Source organism: Anomalospiza imberbis, chromosome 5, assembly GCF_031753505.1.
Source record: "Anomalospiza imberbis isolate Cuckoo-Finch-1a 21T00152 chromosome 5, ASM3175350v1, whole genome shotgun sequence".
Lineage (NCBI taxonomy): Eukaryota > Metazoa > Chordata > Aves > Passeriformes > Viduidae > Anomalospiza > Anomalospiza imberbis.
Window position 1 is genome coordinate 41,445,739 of NC_089685.1, and position 27,339 is coordinate 41,473,077.

The window sequence follows — 27,339 nt, forward strand, 5'->3', positions numbered from 1 at the left end:
CAGAAACCACAGTTATTGGTTTATCTTCACTTAATGCATTATCCAATAAAATAACCTGCACATGATATGCAAATCAGGCTAGCAGGAACACCCAGAAATCAGAAAAAGGTAGTAAGAAAAACTGACAAAGCAAAGTCTAAATTGAAATAGGAATGGAAATAATCAAGAACTGAAATAAAAATTATTTTTATAAAATATCTATTTATAAAGTCATGCAAGGGCTGGCACTGGTCCTCTGGGCTCCGCTTAATCACAGGTTCTGAGTCATCTGAAAGAACTACAAAAAAAAATCACCTGCTTCTCTACCCCTCCTTTTCTAATCTCAAACATGCAAGATCCTGCAGTACCACAGTCCAGTGACAGTCTAATGAGTGCAGAGAAAATTCACTTTGTACTGATGCTGTTTTGTGCAATCAGCAGACCTTCTACAAGTGAAATTGATTTAGCTCCTCAGGTCTAAATTACAGGATGTTGGGCAAAGAGGAACAGCTCACAGGAGACTACAGCCAGGCTTTCAACATATATTCTCTCTAGTGATATTTAGTACAACACAATCTGATGGACTCTGACTCGTTTTTACTCCACCTATTTTCTCTGCTGATTAAGGGTATTGGTCAGACCCATTACAAAAGAAATTGTACTCATGACTTCCCCATGATGCTTCAAGGAAATCAAAACAAGAAATACTTAGTGAAAGGTAATTTATTTTACTGTAGCATCAGATGGAAAATTTAACTCACCTCTGTTCCCAAGGTAAGATGCAGCTTTCTTTAGAAGTCCTAACGTGCAAATCAGCAGTGACTCAAAGAACAAAGCCTAAAAATCTGAAGTGAAGAAATCAAAGGGAATAAGGAAAAGGCTTTCAGTGTTAAAATATTCAGCATTTTAGCTATATTCAGGGAGATAAATAACTGAACTAAGGACTAAAATACAAAACCCTTCAGGAGAAGACAATTTTGTCCAGAAAAAGCTCTTGAAGGATGAGGACTTGAAATTTTTCTCTTTTGCCAGTATGTATATAATTTAGGGAAATTGAATTGATTTTATATAAATAACTATTGTTATGACTAATAAAACAATTGTTTTATTCTTCTTAATATATACTGACATTTCCACAGTGCAAAACATTACGACATATAATATCCACCTATACTGATATTGTCAGGTGGCAGATACACATACAAGATATTCTTGTTTAGTTTTAGTACCCCAGGAAAAGTGGCCAATAAACCTTTCAGGGCAAATGCAGAATGTTTTGCTAGAAAAGCAACATTAAGTTACAGAGCAGATCACCAGTCCTTCATTTTTGTGTTTACCCCACGTTTACTTCCTTCTCTATTTATCTGAAAATCATCATTGAAATACATCCATAAAGATAAGACTCCTTTATTAAATTCCCAGGGAAAACGCTTAAGAAACTGTGTTTCATGCTTTTAGTGATTCCCACTTCAAAAAATTCATTGTAGGAAGGAGACACAAATGCAGATGCAGGATCCATGCCTTTCTTCATACTGAGCTAGATGTGGGAGATGGTGGGAAATAAGGAACAAGGAATAGCTGCATTTTCAAAGATGCTGAGGTTAGGTATTCTTGCCCTACAATACCTCTCACTTGCCAGTCTAAAGGGGGAAATTTTAGACATCACTGCAAATGAAAAAGCCACCTCCAGCCTTGAGGTACAAACTAATTTCATTACATTTGACTGTAGTTGCACTATAGCTGGATGAAATATTTCAAGCCATTTCTGATCACACTCAGTCTATTACTAAGCAGCATGATAAATTGAACTGGTAACACTTAGTTCATTAAATCTTTATAAATACATAACAGATGTAATGTTAGGATATGAATGAAAAATTTCATAGAGGTGTCCCATCTTATCAATCTTCTCATCACAGAAACTTCCATAACTTTCATAGCAAGGAAATAAGTCACAAAAGAAAACCACAACTAGAGTTGTATTAGAAGAAATATTACACATAAAATTCAAACTATAATGACACAGCAGATGATCATCTATTTCAGCTATCCAACTGTCATTTTTGCTCTCAGATCTGTTAATATCAGTTAATTTACATACATTTTTGAAACATGGGTAATTATTTGCAGTGCTCATTTTTATGTTGTGAACTAACTAGCCAGATGTTAAACATTTCACTTGTGGAATTTCCACATCATAAGAATGGAAATACATAGGCAACAGTGTCTACCTTCTACCTTTTTACATCGCTAATATGAAGGTTAAATATAGAAATGACAAGGCAGACTTTGCTTTTTCCCTGATATTTTAACTTCTTTTTTTCATTGTGAGTTGAAGGACAGGATTCATGAAATACGTGTAATAAGATAATCTGTGTTGCATATAGGTAAAAACCTTATAAAAGAAAGGCCTTGTAAAATCAGGCCTTATTGCTAGTTCAGCTGAATTAACAGCCAGCTTGTTAAGCTCCCATGAGAAAGAATCATAAAAAAGAGAATCAGCTTGCATAACAATCTATTCTTGTAAGAAGACAGTTTGCATCTGTTAAAAATAAGAAGTCTATCCCATGAGAATCCACAAAGGAAAAATGTGAACACCTGTGTAAAGAGAGAGCCTTAGCACATACACACACAGGCACCTTCTAACCAATGAACTGAGTGGCAAGAAAGTCACTAACCAATTACAATCAAACATGATAACTTGGAAAACTGATAAAATAGGCTATAACATTAAAGTGGGGCTTTTGCCACTGAAATTTTGAAGTGTTATGCCCGTCATTATTCACTGCTATAGTTATAAATCTGTATCTCTGAAACACCTGAAAGAGGAATAATTTTCTGTATGGTTATCTCTAATCTTTCTGACTGTCAAAGTACTAACAAAAAAGAAGCTGCTTTCCCCCCCACCTCCCCCTCATTGAATGAATATAACATCTCTAAAGAAAGCACAAACAGATTTGAGAAAATTATATTATTTTTAACTTTTATGAACTTTAAATTCATATTCTGGACAACAAATTTTCAACCAAATAACTATGATTTCGAAACTTTTTTTTTTAAAGTTTCTTCCAATTTTCCAGAGCTTGCAAAAGGAGAAGCAACATTGGATGGTCAGGAGAAACTCTACAGAAATGTTTCTTGAAGGAGGAAAAGAGCACCCAATATCATCGAATTATAGAATAGACTGAGCTGGAAGAAACCTTAAAGATTATCTAGTTCCAAACCCCCTGCCATAAGCAGGGACACCTTCCACTAGACCATGTTGTTCATAGCTCCATCCACCCAGCCTTAAATACTTCCCTGGGCAGGCTATTCACAATTTCTGTCCCTGAAACTAGGTTAATGATTTTCATTTTCTACTAAAAAAAAAAATCCAAAGTAGAAGTAATGAAGGAGTTGAACAGCAAACTGAACTGAGAGGTTTCAACACAATTGTATCCCCTGATACAATTGCCCCACCTCAGGGGGGCCAAACAGACATGGCTACAGTGGGATCTCAAGATGATGGAAGGAGGGAGCTGCTTAGTGTATATGCAGACAAGGAGAATGAAAGATCAAAATACAATTTCGAGAGTGTCAAGAGCCATGGCATTCTGGAATGAAATATACTAATAACACAAGAAAGTATTACAGATCTGTTATTCCAGGTGTCTTGTTGTCAAATTAACTCCCTAGCTGACATACAATTTTTGTATAGAGCACCAAGTGAGTTTTTTTTTTTTAAACTACCATGAAGTTAAAATCTAAGGTATACAAGTCAAAGTGCAGCAACCATTCACATTCTCAAACACAAAGAATAGTTAAGTAGCTGTTTTCTTAAGCACTGCTCTTGATTGATGGGCTACCTGGAATAACAGTCTATCCTCTGCCTGTGGAAATAGAAATGTTTATTTTGCAGTTACTATGATTTCTAGCCTTCACAGCTGAATTCTACAAGTGATGCTTGCCCAAAAGCAAACGTTTCTATCCTTCTCCTGAAATCTCTCATCTCATGGTCTTGCAAAATTTTATTATTCCCTCCTGTATTAAGAAAACACAATGACAAAGTACTGATTTTTATATACATATATACGAACAACAAATAAGAGGCATGACAAAGTGTAAACACAAAGATGAATCCAAATAATTTTTCTTCATCTAAATCCTTTTTCTGCTACACTATAACATAGTCCACTACTCAGCAAAATATAAAACATAACAAGCATTTCTACTGAGTCAACATGAAATTTTATTTAGAGATCTAAGCACTCAGTAGTGACTTGAACCCTTCTAAGGTGCCATAAATACATCTAGCTGTATAGAAGACAAAACTTTCATAGTCCTGGTCTTCAGCTATCCTGTCCCAGCCAAAAAAATTTCACATATGACCTTGAATAAATATTCAGCTAGAAATTTCCATTTTAGAAGAATAATTATTTTTGGTAATTGATCCCATGCAGATCTTTGGCTGACATACAAAATTAATTGCAAACCATTTACACACACTACTACATTTTCATTTGGAAAAGAAAAATAGAAATATGGTGATAATGGATTATTTCAAGATGTAGAATGGGGACTAGGGAAGGAACACTTAGTTTAACTGCATTTTAAAACACTTTAAAGATATATGACATGTAAAACCCAACAATTTTATAATATTATCAGATCTTTGATATAGGGTATAGCATAAATAATACTTGCCAGAGACTTCTAACAGCCTACACTTTCTTCAAAACATTTTATTATCAGTTTTGTGCAATTAACATTCCTATGGTTGTGGGGGCACCTAGTGGCAAACTAAGCATGTTTATATATAAAGTAGCTGATCGTCAATTATCAGAAACCTGATTTATTTTCAGAGAACTATTCACTTGCTTGAATAAAAAACATTTTTTGTGTAAGATTAACTTCAACACAAAGTCACATCAAGAAATAACAGCTGGGCATAACACACTGGCAATTTCCCTGACACACTTCTCTTCCCTACTCCTGTCTGATATGTGTCTATAGGAGCTGAAAAATAGACTTTGAAAATAAAATCCCTTTTTATTCTGTATTCCCTGTCAGAATTCATTACTCTCTGAGCAGCTTCTCTCAGACATTCCACATGAGAAGGGTTTAATGCTTAATGCTAAACCTACTTATTTGAAGATATTTCATGCTACACTGGATTTTGATTTAGCAGAGGGATATGACAGAGCAGTGAAATCACAATGCAAGCAGAACATAGCAATTCAACATACAGTAGGATCACAATGCAAATATAATTCCTATTACTGGTCCTTGTGTGTTTGTTATGATGGCACTTGGTATCCCAGTCACCAGGAGGGAATAGTCATATTGAATCCAGCTCAAGCCTGTTTCTATCTAAGTTCATTTTGCTGCCTGTCTTTATATACTCTGTTGAGCAACTTACACCCTTCCTGCATGCTAGTCAGGCAAGCTTGGGAAAACACTCACATTCTTCATTAACTTGGGAAATAAATAAAATAAAGTAATCAAATACACAATCAGTTGATCCTCTCAACAGGTACAGCCAGCTGATCTAAACCGAAGTCCACCCTCCAGTTCTCCTCATGCTGAGCTAAAATCAGCTTTCTTCAAATAGCTGTTGTCAATCCTTTCTTCCCTGAGCTACATGAACCAATTGCCTGCACTCACCTCGTCTGAGCAGTCTTCCACAGCAGCATGAGTGTTCAGTCACGTCACCATCTCTTTTTCCTTGCCTCCATCAGGAGGGGACCATGCAAGGGCAGATTTCCAGTTATTTCAAAGCTGTGCTCAGATACCACAAGGAGATCACCCAAAAAAACAGTTTTCTCTCTTTCGTCCAAAGACATGTAACATAATATCTGCAATAGGTACAAAGGTAAGGAGAAGTTCTTCATTTCCTAAAATTGGATACCTTGGTCATAACAAAAATTAAACAAAACAAAAAAGGTATTTTAAAATATTTCCTTGAAAAATAAAGAATTTTATGTGAACAGTGAATGTCTCTATGGATGTTTTATGATTTGTTTCATCTGTTCAAATTTCACATGCAGCTTTCCAATAAGCTTCCTGAGTTGTCCTCTTTAAGGCTTTCTCCCTGATCAGTTGAGCAGATTCATCTGTCAAATTGCTTTTCCTTTCCTCATTTTTGTCCAAGGCCCATATGAAGAAAAATAGGCAAGCAGTTTGGCTAAGCCTTCATTCTATACAGCAAAATCCAGTGTTCCCAGAGATGCACCATACAAGGATGTTTTACTTGCTCCTCACAGAATCCTTGGCACTAAGTTTTGTCCTACACTTTATTTGATGGCACATTCTGGATGCCAAAGACACTGAAATTTTGATTATTAATACTTTACTACTCAGAAGCTTCATGATCTAGCCTTGTAATTACAGCACTAATTCACAAATGCCAGCTTTAACTAGGTTTGTGGGTTGGTTTGGGTTTTTTTTACTTGCTGTTTAGTTTTGGGGTTTTTTTACCTAGATACATCCAACAGCAAGCAATACCTCCATGCTACCTCTGCTGGGCTGTGCAGATACTGAACAAAGTCTTCAAGGCTGGTAATAGGCAGTGCAGCTCCTCTCTAGAGAATTGGAGAAGCAAAAAAAACTAAAGCAGATTTTTCCATGGGACTACAACACAGTTTTATCACACTTAGGAACAGAAAAGGCAAGGTGAATTTACAGTCTAAATCCAAATACATATCTATCTTTTGATCCTGTACTGGTACCTCATGGGGTCTACCTCCAGAAGTCAGATCCTTCCCCAGAACTCAGTAACCACCTCCCAGCAGCCACAGAGCTCTGACTATTCAGCCTGCTCCTCACAAGAGAGAAAGACCACTGATCCTACTATCCTCAACGACCTCACGTAGCTCAGTCACCAACATCATTTTGACTAACAACTCTTATCAGCTGGATCTCATTATCAGCTACAGAGAAAGTTCACTGAACTCATTATAGATAGCAGATGGGAATCACTTGTTCATCTTTTTGTCAGGACACAGAAATGCTGTGCAACTCTATTGCTGTATTATAAGTTTCTCTCTCTGTAAAACTGCACATTTTGACATGTCTCACTTAAGCTAACATTTTTTTTTTTAATGTATGGAAATGGATTCTTTTGTTCAAAACTATCTCTCACCATTACGCTGAAGCATTATAAAGCAGGAATAAAATAGCACAGAGTGAACTGCCCTCTGAATCTCTGGGACATGGTCTTGCAACTTTATCTAGGACTTTTCTAGAAAAACTAACTGCATTTAAGACTGTTTAAAATCATAAAGTCAGTCTTTTCCAGCCCACATTAGGAGAGCATGAGTGAGTAAACCTATTAACATAAACAAACACAGGAAGAGGTTAGTCAATTAGTCAACCTGATTTTCAGTGTTTATACAGCTGTAAGGCAGTAATTTCCATGCATGGATGAAATAACTAAGATATGCTCAGCCAGAGAGGGATGGCCATAAATGTACAAAATACAAATATTTGTGTGGATATTTTGCTATAGTTTATATATATATGAAGACAATGAATTGCCTCATCTGTGACAATTAAACTGTTTTTATTGTATCATTATTATAGTGCTGAAATGATAGCATTACTCTCAAAGTGACCTGAAAAATACTTGCTGTACAGTTAAAGTATTAGAATTAACTCTTTCCCAGATTATTTGTATCAGAGAGATATCCTTTCACACTGGCAACAGAAAAGGGAAATATTATTTTTACCTATTATGATGTACAAGCATGGAAAATCATTGGAAATGAAAACCATAAAACAGATGAACAAACTTAGAAAATTTACTGACATACCATAGAAATTTCGAATGTATCTACAGGGTCTCTATCCAGTATCATTAGAATGTATTTTGTCATTGTAATCTTTTCATCTTTATTTGTCCATATCTAGATGTCTTTTCTCTGTTTAAGTGATGTATCCCCTCTATACCCTCTTTATTGTCCTCATGCTACAGTCTTATCATTTCAATACTGAAAGCATACAAGATAAAGTTGACTTTCATCACCCAAAACTAAGATACCATTATTTTTGTAGACCACAGGTAAAGAAGGCATTCTGGTAAGGCTTATTTTCAGCACTGAGGATTTATTCTGGAGCATTCATTCACACACGGACCAGGTCACGTCCTAAAATGCCTTCAAACTGATGATGTAACTTCATTTTTCTCTCATGAATAGTCATCTGTATTTATTGTTATCCCAGAAAGTCCAGCTAAGTTCACCCATAGTAGAACATAATAAGTACTCTCCAGGTTAGGGAACTTGTCCACCTAGCACAGTATTCCGTCTCAGACAATGGCAACAGGAGATTTCAAGGAAGGAGGCAAGCCTGAAAACTTCCTTATGTCTGCTTCCCCTCTAGTTTCTCAGGACCTGCAACTACTATATTTGTGATACTAGAGGGTGCACCCTTACCTAATCTCTTATTTTCCATTAGAATAGCTCTTTTCTATAAATGTGCCTTTTTTTTTTTTAACTGATGATACCCTCTGCTTCTATGGCCTTCAGTAGTAGCAGCTTTCAGATTACTGCCTCATCTATAAAGAATTGCTTTCTTCTACCTGTTCAAATCAACCTTTTCTAGTTTAAATGCCCTCTAATTCTTTTACTGTGGGTCTTAGAGAATAACATCTCCAAATTCAACTTCTTTCTCAGCCTTCTCTGAACTTCCCCTCTAACCTGTGGTCCCTGTCTTTCCTCTTTGCCTTTTTCTAACTGTTCTTGTCCCCTTACAGAACTTCAATTTTATCTTGATGATACTCAATATCTTGCTGACCGTTTTGATTGCTGCCGCATTTTAAGACAATGATTTTGGATAACTGTCCAAAATGACTGCAAGATATTTTTCCTTAATTGTAAGCATCAATTCAAAATTTGACACTGTGTCAACCTGGGTGTGTTCCTTATATTACTTACTTTAAAGTAGTTCAAAGTGAACCTCAGCTGCCACATTTTGTCTAATCTCTTAGTTTTGTAACATCTTACTTGAAGCCCTTGCCACTGACATGGCATTTGGCTGTTCCACAAAGTATCTACTGCAATTTGTACAAAAATCTAGCAGCTTTCCTTCTACTGGGAGATTGCTTATGAGGTAAAAATGTATTAGGTTTTGGAATTTCTAATTCATTTCATTTCTCTTTTGAAGCCATGCTTAAGATTACTATGCTCATACCCATCTCTACACTGATTAGGTTAGCTACTAATACAAGGAACATATCTGATCACATCAAGACCACAGGAGAAGGCTGATCTGAGTAGTTCTGGACCTTCACCAACACATGTTCCTAGTTCCGACTGCCTATTTTGTGGATCTTTGTTCTCACCTGGGCCTGGGAAGGCTTCATCCCTTTATAAAGGTCTTTCTAAGCCTGTTCACACCTTTTTTGCATAGCCTTGAGAGGCGGGCACACAGCAAGCCTTCAGATTTCGGCCTTTAGCAAATTTGCCAACTGCTCTTCCGAAGTGTAGGACTGCTACCAAAGAATCATCCTGTGCTCCCAGGAGGTATATACACTCCCTGAGTTCTCCTGTACTTCAAGGAATTCTTCCTTCTGTCCCTGCTGAGCAAAGCTGCTGTGCAGACTGCCTGGCTAGCTATGGTTTCGTCATCACTCAGCTACTGCTTTTTATCATGGTCTGACCAAGCTTAATATTTCCCCTTAGAGGGTTCATTAACTCAGAGACAGTTCCAGTTATCACTCCTTACCTGAACATCTGCCAAAAATTGATCTCAGCTTTGCCATTTAAACTAATTATCATTAAACAGTTAACATAATTAACAGAGATATAAGCAATCTACAGCCTGAAGCTGAGCTGATATTTCAGTTTCTATACCTTTTTTTCTGTGCTGAGTTAGGCAGTGCCCACAATCAGCCTAGCCCACTTTGAAATGTCTTTCAGACTAACATGATTCACTCAGCAAGGTTTGTCTACGTGATCTTAAAATAAGTGTTGAAAGTTTCCTCAGGATTTATGCCAACCAGGGGCCAGCCATCAGTTTCTGGCTTCCCTTCTCCCACCAACACAGACCTTTTCTAATCAGTAAATACCTGAAATCCATCAGGTATGGATTCAATCCAACCTACAAGTCTGTATGCTTGTGTGACACATCGTCTTCTTACAGCATCTTTTTCTTCTGGCACTATATATGTGTGGGAAAGGCCAGGATGAAAGATGCAGAAAGTGAATTTGCAAAGAGAGAGGAGTATTATTTCAGGGAAGAAGTAGTGAATGTGCACTAAGATCCCTTTGATTTAAGCAGATTGTGCAAGAATAAGTAGGGTCACAGAAAACTGCTCTCAACAGTAAAACCTGGGAGTAGAAAATGAAAATTCCTAACAAAAGATGCTATCTCAAGGATGTTTTTGTAAATGCAGACCAGTGGAAGATTACAAAACTGACACAGATATGTTTTACTAGAAGAGGATTAGAAATATCAGGTTGACCAAAGCACATATTCACATCCAGAGGTGAAAATTCTGCAGTCAGCCATTAAAAAGACACGCATGTGTCAGACAGAGGAAGAATATGCTTCTAATTTCTTGCTTATAATCTGTTTCTGCCAAAAACTTAAACACCCAGATGGATAGTAAAGGGAAGCAATCTACTACGAGAAGGTAAAGGCAAAATATTGATCCCTAGGTCGTTCATTTCCTGACCTTGAACTCCATCCCTACACGCTTTCCTAACTGCAGTACTGAGAACTACTAAAAATGATACAGTTAAACTTGCACATGTGCATGTAGTAAGAGATTTATGCCATTATTTGAAACATTTAAAGACTGAAATAATATTATTAATAGATGTTAAAAGAGAAACATACAACCTTAATTTGAAAGTTCCATCTTAAGAATATATTTTTCACTAATTTAGGTGAAGAGACAATCAAGAAGTGTGGAAAAATAAGTGGTTATTTTTCTCCAGTAAACATTACATTTTTGAGGAAAAATAAAACAACCAGGTTTTAATTATTATTTTTTAACAGCAAAAATTAAATTATTTTGTTTTCAACTGATTTTGAAATTGATTGATTATCAAAGCCTTATAGTTTATTTTGTTCACATATGTAATTTCATCATGAAACAAAACTTATTAACAAAGCCTTGCATCCTGCAAAAATTTATGTCCATGCTTACAGTTAAAATATTTGGTTACTCTCATTGATTTTGATAAACCTTTTCAATATCCAGGATTTTCTGTGTCTACACACAATATGTATTTCTATGTGTGAATGTAAACTTCTTCTTCTTGCATTTTTAATTTTTCTGCCTCTATCCAATGTTAATCTTTCCAATTCTGAAGTCAGGAAAGTCTGTACATCAATTTTTTCCTGCCCCTTAAAACATTTCCAGAAGAACTAATGGAAATCAGACAAGAAGCAGACAAACAAAAGATAGTTTCTCTAGCACTGACAATGATCCAAGAATGCTGCTACCAATACCTGTAGGATTAAACAATGCCTTTGTAAGTAAATTTAGCAGCCTAATAATTCTGTCTCAGACCTAAAGCTGCAGCCTCCTTAGTTATTTATAAGATAACTACAGAATCAAACAAAAAGATTTTTTTTCCTGACTTTTGCAGTAAGATATGGATCCATGGTAGATAAATATATCTATTATATATACCTTATAAAATCAGCAGATTTTAGTTCAATTGAAGTCAAATCAATTAAGACTGGATTACAAGAAGATTGGATTTCAAGAAGTGCTTGAACAATGCTCTCAGGCACATGGTGTGATACTTGGGGTGACCTGTGCAGGGCCAGGAGCTGGACTTGATCCTGATGGGTCCCTTCCAACTCAGGACATTCAATATCTCTACATTTCTATTTTTTTCCTAATTCTTGGTCTGACATGCAAATTCATTTTTTTATACATAGTACACAGAATATCTCATATGGAGCAGATAAGACAGACAAAAGATTCTCTCTTTAAAGGTACAAGATCAAAATTAAAAAGGTTTAACAGCAAGAACATGAACACGGCTGCTCTTTACTTTTGTCTGCCCCGGTCAGCTCCCGAATGCCCGGCTTGGGCTTCTCAGCTTTTCGTCGGGGCCGGGGCTCGCCGCAGTTTCCGGGCGCTTTTGCTGCCGCGCTCCGGGGTGGGCTGTTGGCCGCGCTTTGCCGTCGGCACGAGGGAAGAAACAAAGAGGCAGGGAATTCGTCCAAATCCGTCCGCGTGGCGGCTGGATGCTTTATTGGCTGCGAGAGCTGCGATGGAAAGGCTGCAGCCGCTCCCAGCTTCGCACGGACGCAAATGGCCTCGAGCATGCCGAGGAGTGGGATCAAATAGGGAAGGGACAGGGCGGACGGGGAGTCCTCCCGCCCAATGGGTACAGACATCGCGGTGATGACATGTACTACAGCGACCAATGGGAACACGGCAGGGGCGGACACAAGACTTTGGGGTGAGTGGGACCACGAGAACGGGAACACAGGCACGGAAACCACAGGAGTAGAGGAAAACTCGGGGGATGCACGAGGGTACAGAGAACTGGAAAACTAACAAAGGAAAAACCCATAATGTGAACCCAAACCTGGGATGCAACACATGAACTCTTTTAAAAGATTTCCTTAATGAAATTCCATTTAAAGACTTTTTACCACTTCTGTATTGAAAAGGCTGCTTTTGTCTAGTTTTTAAGTGGCAAGTACAAAAATACAAGCATTTGAAAATAAACCAAGATTTTATAATACAGTACCTCTTGTATTCTTCGCTATTCAAGGTATTATTCTATATTTTACCTTCTGTCGTGGTTTGACATGGAAGTGATTTTTTCAGGAAGTTGGGTCAAATCAATCAGTGGTCAAGTTTGGATATTGGCACCTGAAGTGACCACTGAAGATAGGGATACGCCTCTGAGAACACAGGGGGTTAAAAGCAAGAACTTCCAAGAGCTCGCTCTCTTTGGTTCCAGTCAGGGTGCTGTGCAGACCTCCCCTGCCCAGCCATGGGGCTGGGTGGGGGAGGGGAAGCCATGAGGCCTGGTCGAGGTGAGCCGAGGGGTAGAAGGACTGGAACCGAGCCAGCTCCTGTGGACGGAAGGGTGGAGAGAAGCGGAGATGTCTTTTTCATTCCCCCCCACAGAGGGAAGAGACAGAGTCCGGATGGCACCTGTAACTTTGCCGGTGCGGAGGAGAAGGGGGGGGGGGGGAAGGCGCCCAGCCTTGGCCTTGGGAATCGGCTGCTGGGCAGAGATATCAGCCGTCCAGGGAGTCTGAGCTTTTAACCCTTTCCTGAGAAATGAAGGCTTTGTAAAATATTACTCCTCCTTGATTTGAAGTAGAAGAGAGACAGTCTGGGATGCGAGATGATGGAAAAAGAAATTCTTGAGATGGAAGGAGATGATGGAGTGGCTTGTGGCTGGACTTCTCTTATTAGCCATAGACTGAACCAAATTCTCCTGACAGAAGCTGCACTTAAGGGGCGTGTGTTGGTGAGCCAAGAGAGCTGTTTCAGTGATTACCAGCAGAGGAGTAGAGAGAACAGAGGAAAGCTGAAGAGGGTGTGGAGAGGCCCTCTGTCTTCGAGGAAGAAGAAGAGGAGAAGAAGACCTCTGTTCTTGGACCCTCAGCCCCAGGGGAAAATGGGGGGGACTGTAGTCCCAAAATGAGAAACTGAACTGTTGTCTCTTTTGGTCCATGGCAAAGCATCCTTAAAGGAGCCCTATGAGCAGTCTGTCCATGCACGGTGGTGAGAGCACTGTGACATGGAAAGGAGAGTGTCACCATGGCAGATTTTCTCCGGGTGGTTGCCATGTGTGACATGGAAACACAAGGGTGGCAATTGTGTTTCCTGGGGGGTCTGTGGCACAGGAGAGACTCCTGTCTCCCTTGAAAGATTGAGTATTTGATTATCTGAAGGGTGGCAACTTGATCAGGATCCCAGGTGGTGTCTCACTGTTGAGTTTGTTTAGAAATTAGGTGGGAGGAGGAGGGCTGTTTTGGAAGGTCTTCGTCCAGGATTTAGTGTTTGTAGTTTTTATAGTAGTAGTAGTTTAATAAAGTTCTTTTCTTTGTTATTAAGCTTGGGCCTGCTCTGCTCTGTTCCTGATCACATCTCACAGCAATTATTTAGAAAAGTACATTTTCATGGGGGCGCTGGCATCGCACCAGTGTCAAACTGTGACACCTTCTCATAACTCAAACATCTTCTACATAACAATAATAACACCACCCTAAAGATCCACACAAATAGTTGGATTTGTCTTCTATCTAAAAAAAGATGTTTTCTTCTTTTTTTATTTTCATAGTGTATTTTATTTCATTCACAATGAGAGATTTCTGGCACACATTATCTTCTTCGAGAAAGTAGGGATACTATAACTGAGTCATTTCTGCCAGCGAAAACTTTCTAAGAGAAGATCTGTTCACTAGCCATTTGTCTCATTAACATTCTTTGTGGGTTACTTATAGATGAGGAAAGTCAGGCAGAACCACGGATGTTAATGCAACTACCCTCAGCCACTGCAATGGATCTCATGGCAGTATCAGTTAAACTAATTTTTAGGAATTTACACAGCTGCAGTCAGTTTTAGTCAAGTTCAGGCTGCAACATAATAATTAGATGTTCATTTCAATCACTAACCCCACATACACACTGTCAGATCTGAGAATAAACTACAGCTGAGTAAGAACAAAGAAATTCACTCCAAGAAGATGAGGAGAGTCATAGCAGCAATAGTTACAGTCATATCAGTAGTTCTCCAGAGGTTTGATTTATATATGTCTAATTATATTCAGTAGATATTCAGGCTGAAATATAGCAAATTGAAATTAACTGACAGTTGTCTTGCACTGTAAGTTGCCCTTTATACGCTTTGAACATGGTCTCTGATGCCAGTTAGAAGGCACTACTAATGCCTAAACAGGAAGACATACAAAACAGCCAGTGTTACTTTCTCAGTATCATAGTTTGGGCACCTTGGACGTAATGAAGAGACTTAACCTCAAAGTTATAATTACCACTAGCATCTGCATGGAAGAGACAAGAGTCATAGTTCTTCATTTGCTGGATGAAATATTGAATTGGTGTAAACACTTCAAAAATAATACATTATTGCTTCTCTTTTTTCAAATTGTATTACAGTGACTTAGTGATATAAGAAATCATTCTGCTTCAGCATGCTGGTTTATAACTGTCTATTTTATCTGGAGTATTGTATCTGCAAAGCAATTGTAAGAGAATAAAGAAAGAATAAAAGGCCAGAAGGGGTTTCTTTTTATTTACTTCAGTAGCATTTGACAATTCACTGGGCTGCTTTTTTATGCACTAGACCTTGCAGACCACATCAAGGCAGCTTGCAAACGTTTCATTTTTTATGTAAGCAATGTATACTCAATGACTTTAGTATCTGAAGTTTCATCTGAATTAAATTTTGTGTAATGCCAGTCTTGGTTTCATTTCTTTTGGAATCTGGCAGAAAAGAAGTCACAGAGGGGAAAACAACAAAACCGCACATTCTTGGTTTATGTCCTTTCTCCCAGCCACATTAGAAGCAGACTATGAATTAATTATGAGTCCATATGAAGCCAATAACTTGGTGGCTAAGGATTTTTACGTGTTCTGATGTTTTATTACAATATTATACTCTGTGACTGTATTTCCCTTGTTTTTGCTTACATTCAGACTTGCAAAGATCTATGTGCATGTGTTTCTCAGGGGTTTTTTAAACAGAGGAGTTATCTGAATGTAGTTAATTTTAGTGCTAAATATGTTCATTTGGTACACATTCAAGCAGTTGCTCTGAAAAAACAAAATTAATAATACCAAAGAGGAATGCTGAATAGCTTATTTAGACCAAAAAATTGCTATTCCCCTGCAGGTCCAAATGAGCTATGGGAATTAACATTTTTTTTATCTCTGGAAATAAACAGAGACCTGTGACATTAATTATGGATATGTCTTTATGGAAAATATGGATCAAAAGAGAGTATAAACAAATAATTATACAGCAAATGTATTCAATACCATCCCAGAAACAAACGTTAATCATGCTGTAACTTCACAAGACAGCAGTAAATAGTCAGAAAGTTATTGTCATAAAATAACATGAATCATTGAATAAATTATCACAGGGCTACAATGTTTGTTACAATATAGAGAAATACTGGAGACCTGTGTCCAAAATTCAGATGCTTATGTGCTTAGTATACAAGTCTATTTACTCAGAAGGGTTTCAACAATCTTATAAGTAACTTTCTCATGACTCACCAAAACATCTTCTAAAAGAGGTAGAACAACATTACAAAATCTAACAAAAAGAATATTGAGTTTATGTGGAGCATCATCATGTCTCTGCAAAATCCAACACTACTCAGATTCTCTACCTTGTCAGTTCCTCTGAGGTGAACTCTTGATACTGCGAATCTCTGCACACAGCTTCAACTGACAGTGCACAGCTATGTGGCCAAGGCTTAGATCTGACAAGAATACTGTTGTTAAGATGAAATCAAGTTACTGAGCTAAAGTCACTTCAGATTACAAAATTAAAAGAGGATTGTATTTATTGAGATAGTGAGTGGCTCAAGGATTCAGGAGGAAAAATACTCACATGAAAGCATGTAAAGCTCTACAGTTGTGTTTCTCCTGTTTTTATTGTGCGTATGAAAAGACCTCAAACAAAAGTGACCTACTGAGTTGGATTACAGATAAGATCCTACCACAAGTCATGAAGGACTTCAAGACTTAGAAAGTATTTGGGTTTGATGTAAGCTTAACGTAAAATCTGCTATCCTGTCATACTGAGGAGGTAAGATTACATGATTTAGAAATACTTTTTGAGCTTAATTGCATAAATTTAAGTTCTCTCTCAAGTAAAGGATAGTTTTGATTTTTAAAGAGAATGACAAATAACATTAGAATGCCACAGTGCTAAAAGCAGCATCTTGCCTAGCCTGTCAAGGACCATGCAGAAGGGGACAAAGAATAGTTTTGTGAATAGATGCCACAAAAATACAGGATTGTGTTTGATGGTGGTATGAAAGAAAGTTACACTGAAAAATGCCTTAACTGTCTGAAATAAAGGGGAGTTTTTTAATCCAAGTTTAAAATATGTCTGTATATTACTTTCCAAAAGTCAAAACAACATGCCAGAAGATTCAGCTCACAATGATAATAGCCTAGACAATGTTTACGTGACCCCGTATGCCCCATATGGCAGGACTGAAGGGGCAAAATGTTTCATATTTTGGTAAAAAAAAATCCTTCCTGGTTGACATATTTGATTTTGTCAAGAAACTTTGAAAGTTCAAATGAGCCACCTACAAATTCAAACTCTCAAACCTTTGAATTGAAAAAGTGACTTAGAAGTGAGCTAGAAAGAGCTTTTTATGAAGGAATTTTCAGAAGTGCAGAGATGGGACAGCAAGGAATGCAGCAATTTATGAGAAAAATACTAAGATAAAAGGGTAAAATCTTCAAGGGGAGAAAAAAATACAAGCAGAGAAAAAGACGTCAATTCAACATGAAGAATTAGGCTATACAAAAGGGCCCATACCTCTCTCACTTGAGAGGCAAGTGCTGGATTAGCAAACTTGCTTCATTGGATGTGGTGAGTATATTAATATTCAGCCTCCTAGCCAATTAATCTTAGCTATCTAGCTCGCTCTCTTGTTGAAACACCAACAAGCAATTGCTGCAGATCCTCTTTGTGACTGGTAAAAGATCCCAAATTGACTCAAACTGGGTGGAAAGAGAACTCTCAGCAGTCACCTGCTATAACTTATTTTCTCACAAGCTAAGTTAACTCAGCATTATTTAAAAAATATGAGATCAAAAAGCCATATTGTCCACATCTTTTTTATTCAGGTGTTGGGAAAGAAGTCAGTAGCACACTGTCACTACATATCCTCCCACAGCAGTCATGCTTTGAAAATTGATTGATTAGCTCTTATCGGTCCGTTCAGGGAGTGCTGAAAAATCTTTGTGGATTACTTTCTTGATAAGATTGTACTTTCTGAAATTTAAACAGAATCACATCTTTTGCTGAAGAACGGTCTGACTTCAGCACTAAAGCTCCATGGAATAAACAGATTAGATGTATTTATTATTTCCCACCAGCTCTAGATTTGGGCTCCAACTAAACTCGTAATTTTTAAATTTACTTTCTGAAGTTAAGTCCCAAGTCTCCCAACAAATGGTATAAAGATACTCATCAGCCTTCACAATCTATCCAAGACCATGCACCTTATAGTTTAGGATCTTGAGTGTGTGAAATTACTGACATATGCAGACTGGCTCGATGGGGAGCTGTATGAGCAGAGCTTGAGGTCACTTGGTCTTTTCAGCCTGGAGAAGAGGAGACTGAGGGGAGACCTCATTTTACAACTTCCCTGTGAGAGGACAAGGAGGGGCAGACACTGATCTCTTCTCTGTGGTGCCCAGTGACAGGACCTGAGGGAGTGGCCTGAAGTTGTGCCAGGGAAGGTTTAAGTGGAATATTAGGAAAAGTTTCTTCCCTCAGAGGGTGTTTGGGCACTGGAACAGGCTCACCAGGGATGTTGCTGGTCACAGCACTAACCTGACAGAGTTCAAGAAGCATTTGGACAATACCCTTGGACATGTGGTTGACTCTTGGGGATGGTCCTGTGCAGAGTCAGGAGCTGGACTCAAGGACCCCTGTGGATCCCTTCCAACTTGGCATATTCTACCATTCTGTGATTCTTTTGGATATAGAATAACAGATTTTTCTAATTTCAAGGACAAGCTATCAACACTAAGATAAACATATATACATTAAAATACACACAGATAAAAATGTCTTGAGTAGTATTAAAAGTCTTCTTACTTCAATTTACAAAACCATGAAGATAAAATTCACAAACAAACAAAAAAAAAACTGCAAAAAAAACCCCAACCAAACAAAAAACTAACCAAGTCAATCCTCTTTATTTCATAGAAATTTTAAATATTTATTACAAATTGGTAAGATTTAATTACTTGGGGAATCAATAATTAATTAGTAGAAATGTTTCAGATATCTTATAAATATCAAAGTCTTTTAATAATTACTTTACACATCCAGATCAGCAGAAATCATGAAGGCTTTAAACATTGTGGGAGGTGGAAACAAGCTAAGAAGTTGAGTACTATAAAAATTATGAAAAATGAACCAAATACTTTTTGATCCTATGTTGTAGCCTTGTTATGGTGAACATTAATACTGAAAGCATGATCCAGCATGGATCTTTTGATGTTCACTGCAACTAACAACAAAGCTTTCCCAGCCTTAATGATCCAGAACCAGACCCATAGAAATGTTACAGTATCGATCATATACAGTTCAAGTATCAATAACAGCACTTCAAAGCAAGGAAGCCAGCAGTTGCCATAGGAAAATAAGCTTGCTTTTGAGTCTTACAAGAAAGTATATTAATGATTTCCAAGTACCATTTTATATGAGCAAATTAATAAAACTCTGGATAACTAAGTTCAATTTTAAAAAACAAAAAACCTCTCCACTCCATCCCAGGAGACTGAAAAAAAGCCAGCAGTAAACCTCACCATGTATTCTTAAAGAAAAGCCCACTGTTTCAACTTTAGAGTCAATGTTGGCCACTTCTAACTATGGGAAAAAAAGGCATTTACATTAGAAAATATTACTGATTCCCTTGTTCTGACAGCTGTCCTGTGAGCACAGCATATCTATGATGATTTTTTTAACTCTATGCAAAAACAGGAGTTTTAATTCAACTACTGCATAAATGCTGTGAAATTTTCTGTTGCAATTCTTGATACTGATGTTTACATAATGAAAAACAAAAATCCCCAAACATTGGAGTAGAAAATCTTGTCCAAACTTTAATTTTTTTATTAAAAATTGAAGATAAATGATCTTCAAGGTCCCCAACCCAAACCATCCCATGTTTCCATGAAAAATAAGCATGTATAGTCCATTACTCTCTCATTGGCAGAAGACAGAGAATAAATTGCAAATAATCAATTCACTATTGAGTATGTGATTCCTTGTATAATATAGATATGAAAAAAATCCTGTGAAGCTGTAATGACAGGAATGGATAACAGACTGGTCTGCACCAGAACCAGATGACAAACAGATCCTGAAGAACCAAAGGCATTATTATCAACTATCCCTCAGAAGACATTTAAATCCTATGCTCCATCTCAAATCAAACAAAACACAAGGATATAACTTTACTGGTGTTTTGTGATACTTGAATTTTTTTCAGACATCCAACAGCATAAGCTATGAGACTTTTGAAAAGACAGATATTCCTCAGATAAATCATACATGGCAGTAAGTTCAGCACTAAGTTCACCTTTGATCTGTGCATACTTAGCAAACCTGAAACATCAGACATACTCAGCATGCAATAAAGAAACTCTCAGAAATTGTGTAGTATATCTATCCCTGCATATAAACACCTCCAGTCAGTAGGCAACAGGATTAAAATAGCTGGGGGAACAGAAAGGGGCTGGTAACAAGTGCAGTGAAGTGCAGAGATACAGAAGTCTGAAGAAGTCTGGACATTTATTCTAACCTGGAAAATTCAGTCTATTTGTCACTTTATTTAGCTGCCAAAAAACCTCATTACTATCAAAACATATCTTGCTACAAAAGCATGCAATTTTATATATCACTTCTTTGCTTGCAAAAGGCGGCAAAAGCATTTTTCTCTACCACATACTGTTACACCTCAGTAGTTTCAATTTACACCTAATATTTGGAGTTTATGTACATTTCTTCATGCAAAGTTTGTAAGGTGTTAATAAATGGGCATATAATTTAGACTGCATGCTGTAGTCTGCCATGTTTAGTTAAGAGAATGCAATTAACTATTGTATCTGGCATAGATTCATCCTGTGGATTTAACAGGAGGAAGAAGAAGAGAAAATAGAGCTATACTAAAGCAGCTGGATAGAAAGAAAAATCAATCCTGGTCATATTACAGCAGTAGTACAGGATGGCTTTAACTCTGATTGTTCAGGAAAGCCACAGTCTGTGGCCTACCCTAATTCACCATCAATTCTGATGGAGAAAAGAGCACACTGAGATGTTCAGTGCATCAATGCATTTAGGAGGCAGCATTTGACAGTGGAGTTCCTGCTGGCATCCCCCCACAGCTACTATTTCTTGATGAGAGAAGGTCACTCTGTTCTAGATCTACATCCTGGTTCACAGGAATATGTGGGTTGCCCCTACCAGTCCCTACCATAATTTATTAATGCTAACACTTTTATTTCCAGCACATTCCTTTGCCCACTGTGGATACCATGCAATGAAAATTAGTCTTAATCTTCTTAAACTCTCAAGCTGACATGATACAATAGCATTCTGTTCATGAGTGATTCATTCATAGAGCAAAGGCTGGCTGGACAGAAAGTAACATAATTGCAGTGATTGCCTGAGAGACCTCAAGAGGCAGAACCTCACAAGGCCTGAGATTTTAAACTCATAAGATATAGCTGAATCTTGCAGGAGAAAATCAGCAAGGCCAGAGAGGATTGGCCACAAAAGAAATGTCTTGATTGTTGCTGAACAGTTATTTTTTGGCAAAATGAAGATTATGTCTCATTTACTAAGTTCTGAAGGGATAGCGACAGCAGAAATTTGCCAAAAGCTGGGTACAATAATGCTTTCTCCAGTACAGAGTATCAAGGGCAGAGCATGGTGAGAAAGAGTAAAACTTTGACCACTACTTAGTATCTCAAAGTAAGTGATTTTAATAGCAGGATTTGTTTGCATTCAATGACCACAAATTATAAACAAAGTTATATTCTGTTTAATCTGGTTCATTTGATAGCTACTCTCTATGATTTTAGCTTTTAATCGTCTTTCAGAAAGAAACCAGCTCCCAAAAGAAATGGACATATATTTTTGGATTTTGGTACCATCTTGTGTAAAATACTGTTTTGACTGCCAAGAAACTTGTAGAAAAAGGGAAGAAGAAGAGTGACAAAATATCAATGTTCCTATAAGTACAGTGAAAAAATAGGCAAGCAACTACAAGGGAAAAAAGACCCAAACTCCCTTGACTAATTCTGTCTCCTATTCCTAAGTCACAATAAGTACTTATTATTTTCAAAGAACTCACAGAGCTCCTCAGTCTCAGAATGCATTTCGAGGAAAAGCTGTTTAAAATCTCAAGTTGATCCAAAAGCTGAATACAAAAGGCAAACCACAGTACCAAGAAACAGAAGATACTTCCAGCTTATGTAACAATACAGAAGGTCTGCTGCTTTCCAGACATTCCATGCCTAACCAGATCCCCATCCAGCTGTACCTGAGGACATTTCCCAATATATTTTCACTGCATCTACGTGACATCTCATATGCCTGTTCATGCTTGGGGTATGCATAAAGCAGATATTGCCAAAGGGTCAGGCACTACATAAATCAATATGATTTGAGTCATCCTGTGGCTTTTTCCCCCATGGTGACTCTTCTTCAGCTACTTTGACGCCAGCATTTCCCAAATAACTTTTGTGTTTCATCCTTGGTCTCTACCTGGCCCACATGCGGCATTTCAGTTATCTTGGTTACACTTCAATTAACAAAATAATGTTGCGGGTTTTTTTCAGAAACGAGGCTTAATCTTCATGATTTCTCAGTCCTCATAGTTTGTGGGAGGTTACACTGAGACATCACTTCTTTCCCATCAGCCTGAACAGCCCTGTAGGGTACATCACCATCCTTGGATTGTGCCTCGGAGAGCAACTGTCAGATGCTGAAGCCTTTTGCCCTACCTTGAGTTTTCTCTTTGTCAAATTTACAGCACAGACTGTGAAGAAAACTCTTAAGACCTGGACAAAAACAACCATCCTCCCTGATACCCTTGAGAGTGGTATAGCTGTTCTCCAATTCTAAGGGAAATTCCTGGGGCCAGATGAGAGAAGAGAAACCAGAGAGTAAAGTGTTACCTTACAGGGAAGGTACCATTTACCCTATCAGCTTCACATTTCTACAGTTAAATTCCATTAGATAAAGAAAACCATATGCAAAATAAAGAAGTCTTGTGCATTTACTCCCAACACAGCAGAGAGACTGAGCAGGATGCTGCCACTTCTCATGCTTCATTAACAAGCTTATTTTTTAAACTCTGCGAAGGTACACCTCAGCAATTCTGACTGTATGACCCGGATTAACCATGGTGCTGTCAATAAATTAGTCAGAAGAATGGAGTTTGCACAGGAGCAATAGAGAAGTTAATTTGATCCTTTCTCATTTTGGAATATTGATCCATCCTTGCGAAAGTAAAATAAAACAAAAAAAAACTTCATATTTCTAGAGGCTTGGCTGACAATTTAGTGCCAACAGCTTGTAAGACTGGGCAAGGGGGAGGTTTTGTTTTTTTAAATGGGTTGCCCGTTATTATTAGATTATTCAGTGGTAACGGTTTTTTGGTATTTACATCATTTTGCAAGAGTAACCAGAAGGATGTGTAATCAGGAGGAAGAGTCTCCTTGTGACACTTGCTTTTAATCGTCCTTATAGGCCATGACTGAGCAAGTTATGATGAGCAGGCTCTCTCCTGGACAATAGTCCTCCAGGAAGTAATTGAAAGTTAAATTGCAGATATAACTTGTGTTATTATTGATTTATAAATGCATGCAAAGAATCATTTCTAGTTCAATGCTTCAGTAGCTGACAAATTTCTTTTATGAGCAAGTACTGGCAAGAAGTATTAAGTAGGGAACCTGACAGAAGGCTGGTGCTTAATCTGCCAGAAAAAAAGAGAACCTAGTTTAATCCTTGTTATTTGTTTTACAAGCAGGAAAATGTTACACTGCAAAAGCCCAAGTGGGTAAACTGATCTCTTAACAGTTGCCTACTAAAGGTAGAAAACATTCATCCATGAAAACTAGATAATTTATTCATTTAAATAGCTTTCCAAGCTGACCACACTAATATTAAACTTTCTCTTCATTTTGGAAAAAAAAATTTAAATCTCCATGTTACCATACATTTTGCTTTCTTTCCCCCTGTGTTATTTGCTCTTTGTATTTGCCTGTACCAGATAGCCTGTGTTGGCTGTTCAGTGTGCTCAGCTCCCCAGCATGGTGTGCTCAACTCACAGGATAGTTTGCAGAGAGGAACACCAATTAAAAGCATTAAAGCATATTAAAGAATAACAAAATCCCAAAACACTGAGCATTTTGACAACAGCAGTGAGGTTAGTTTTCAGGAAGCCTTCAGTTTTCCTAAAAATAGAATATTTAAGCAAAGGCCACAGGCAATTTTATCGGATTGAGATTAACAATTTAAATTAAGGCAGTCATCTTGCCAGTTCTCATCCTAAATCACAGTGCTCACCAGCTATGTATCTGATGATTTTTAGGGTAATACTAATATTACTTCATTCAATAATGTCTTCATACACTATCATCTGCAAGAAGCTAGGCTTCTGAGGCACAATTCTTTGAGAGAACTAAGGACATGTCACCTTCTCCTTAGTATTTTCTCCTCTGATAACCTGCAGCTGGAATGAGTAATTGTGAGAGCAAGAGGGGGGACCGGGGGGTTCACACTGATGATAAAGAGGACAGGTCTCTGTGGGGAAGACTTTCCATGCCTGTGCTGGACAGTGGCTGGTGCAGTGTGCTTGCAGAGTCCCAGACCAAATTTCAAGCTGTGCACCTTGGGGGGAAACCTGATTGCAACACCACTGCCTGCCTGCCTTGCAGGGTTCAAAAAGAAAAGCTAGTGATAGACGTTGGGAAGAATAATCTGACCTTCTAATGCACCTTACAGGACTCTATATTATCTGCAATTGCAGAGGGGAATAAAGGACTTGGATACTTCTGTGAACAAGTCAATAACAGTCTCTGTTCAATACATGGCATCGATCAAAAGAACAAATGTTAGGATGCAAACAGAGTGATGTTAAAAACAGTATTGAAAATGAACACCATCATAAAAATCAATGAGAGAGCTTCATCTGAACCACTGTTCAGTGCTGACCACTTCATCAAAAAGGGACGTGGTAAACAGTTTACAAACAGACAACAAAAATTAAGAGATGCTTGGGTAAACATTGATTATGCAGTGAATTAAATGACTGTGACAGTTCAGCTTTGAGAAGTGCAATTTAGGGTGCCATGAATAATACATTCACTAAATTGAACTTACAGAGAGCTGGGAATTTTCTAACCTGGTTCCAGTAGAAAATATGATTTTGTAAAAACAGAAGTGTTCTGTCAGAATGTACCATTTCAAAAAAACATTTCAAAGGAATAACAGCACAGATTACTTCATGTCAAGGGCTTTTCTCCCTTTAGAAAACTGATTTGTTTCCTCCAAGTGTGCTGTCTGGTATCCCAATTTACTGTGGCAGATGTGTGTCACAGAACCCCTCAGACACAGAGAAAATGATAAATTAGCTTCAAGACTCCAGGACAAAGCCACTGTAGGGACAACCAAGAATTTCAAAATCAACATTTCCAGTGCTCTGAAAGCTCTAGATGTAATAACACTGGGCTCATAGAAAGGCAGAAAATCCTAAATCTCCCCAAACTGAATCACTCTGGATTTCACAAGTATGAGCTGACCTCACAATGTCCTTAATTTTTATTTAGCATTCTTCATAAAGGAAATCAGGAGGTACACACATACCATAATTCAAGGGGAACCAAAGTGTACAGGCACTGGGCTACCATCCTGAACAGTTACTCCTGAAAAGCATTTCAGTTGAACAATGACAAAGTCATGGGGCTAATCTTAGGCAGAAGGCCTCCTCTGTGCCCTTCCACATCCAAAGGTCTGCCTGTAGGTCATCCCCCATCCTTAGGAAAATGTTGCCTCACAAGCTAGACATTGCATCATATACTAGACATGATCAACTAGGTGGAACACCCTGTCACAGGAAAGAAATAGGTTTAACAGACAGGACTTCCACCTCATGAAGCTGCGACTGATGACTATGTTATTCTCCAGGTGTTTTTTTCAATACTTCCCAGAGTGATTTTTCCATGTTTTTACCAGGCACTGAAATGAGTCAAAAAGGCCTAGCATTTCTGAGATCCTTCTTCTTGCCCTTCTTGAAAAATCAGGATAACACTTTCCAGCTTCCTGTCAGCTGGGACTTTTCCAGATTTCCAAGACCACTCAAAAATCTCAGCTCAGGGCACTGAGACTCCCTTGGTCCATCATCCATGTTGAAGACAGAGGCAAAGAATGCATTAAACACCTCTGCCTTGTCTCTGTCCCTATTCGTAAGGCAAACATCCTCATCCTGTAATGGGATGATGTTATTTTTTACACTGCCTTTTGCCGATAATATATTTGCAAAAAAACCTTCTTTTTATTGTCCCCGACAGTTCTGGCCAGCTTCATCTTCAACTGAACTTCGGCTATGCAATTTTTTTTCACTACAGTGGCAAGCAGCATCTCTGTATTCTTCCCATGTCACCTGACCTGGCTTCCTCTGGGTGTACACCTTTAATTTCCAAATGAAATCTGTTCAGCCAAGCTGGCCTTCCGCCTCATCTGCTTGACTTACGACACATGGGAATTGCTTTCTCCTGGGATCTTAGGAGGTGATGTTTGAAAAGTTAGCAGCACTCATGAAGGCCAGCACCAGCAAAAATATTTTCCCATAGGATTTCACTTACTAATCCTCTGAGTAGACTCAGGGCAGTTATCCTCATATAAAAGTGCAGGATTGAAGTTTTTCTTGTATGTTTCCTCCTGTCAAAAGAGATTTTAATCTCAACAACTTTGTGGTCGCTGAAAGGAAGGATGCCTGAAAGGAAGAATTTTCTTTCAGGAAAGGGAATAAAATCTTGTGATTTCAATGAGGATTAATTGGGCAAGCTTTGCTCCATATTCCTGCACTTCCTGTAATCCCATTGGCATTTCTTGTTTTACCCAGTTTGGTGGGTTTTTTTCAATTTCTTGAAATTGAAAAGAAATTTCAATTCTTCTGTTTATCTTCAGTCTCTTTGTTTACCTTTCTTCCCTGATTTTAGAGATTTCAAAGGGAACAACTTTGGCAAGTTTTGGTCCTTTTCACTGCACTCCATTTCTTCTCAGTTCAATTGGTTGTAGTCACTCCCTTTCAAATTTTCTGGATTTTTCAATTTCAGTTCTGATTTAAGAATTTTCTTTCAGGAGAAGGAATGAAGTCTTGCAATTACAGTGAGGATCAATTAAGCAAGCTTCAGTCCATGCTACCTTTTCAAATGGCCCTGTCAATTTAATATCTGATCTTGCTTAACATCCTTTTTTCTTAGGAAGTAAAAAAGGAAAGAGGGAGTAGGATTTTAAGCACAATGGTTGTGGTCTCATCTGCCTCAAATTTTATATATCACAGCAGCATGTTTCTATCACTGTTTCCACTTGTAAAGTACCCCAAATATGAAGTGAAAGGCATGGTAAAACATCTGAAATGTTTCCAGACTGG

At 37.9% G+C, this 27,339-nt stretch overlaps 2 long non-coding RNA genes across 2 annotated transcripts; both read right to left on the bottom strand.

The window, feature by feature from the left end:
* Positions 1–201: 201 nt before the first annotated feature.
* LOC137474996 (uncharacterized) lies at positions 202–5,845 on the bottom strand. Its single transcript, XR_010999617.1, has 3 exons — positions 5,623–5,845; positions 741–824; positions 202–277 (listed from the first exon to the last, which is right to left on the bottom strand). It is a non-coding gene; the product is annotated as an uncharacterized lncRNA (long non-coding RNA).
* A 116-nt stretch (positions 5,846–5,961) lies between these two features.
* On the bottom strand, positions 5,962–10,070 carry LOC137474997 (uncharacterized). Its single transcript, XR_010999618.1, has 3 exons — positions 9,299–10,070; positions 6,436–6,539; positions 5,962–6,155 (listed from the first exon to the last, which is right to left on the bottom strand). It is a non-coding gene; the product is annotated as an uncharacterized lncRNA (long non-coding RNA).
* Between the last annotated feature and the right edge of the window lie 17,269 nt (positions 10,071–27,339).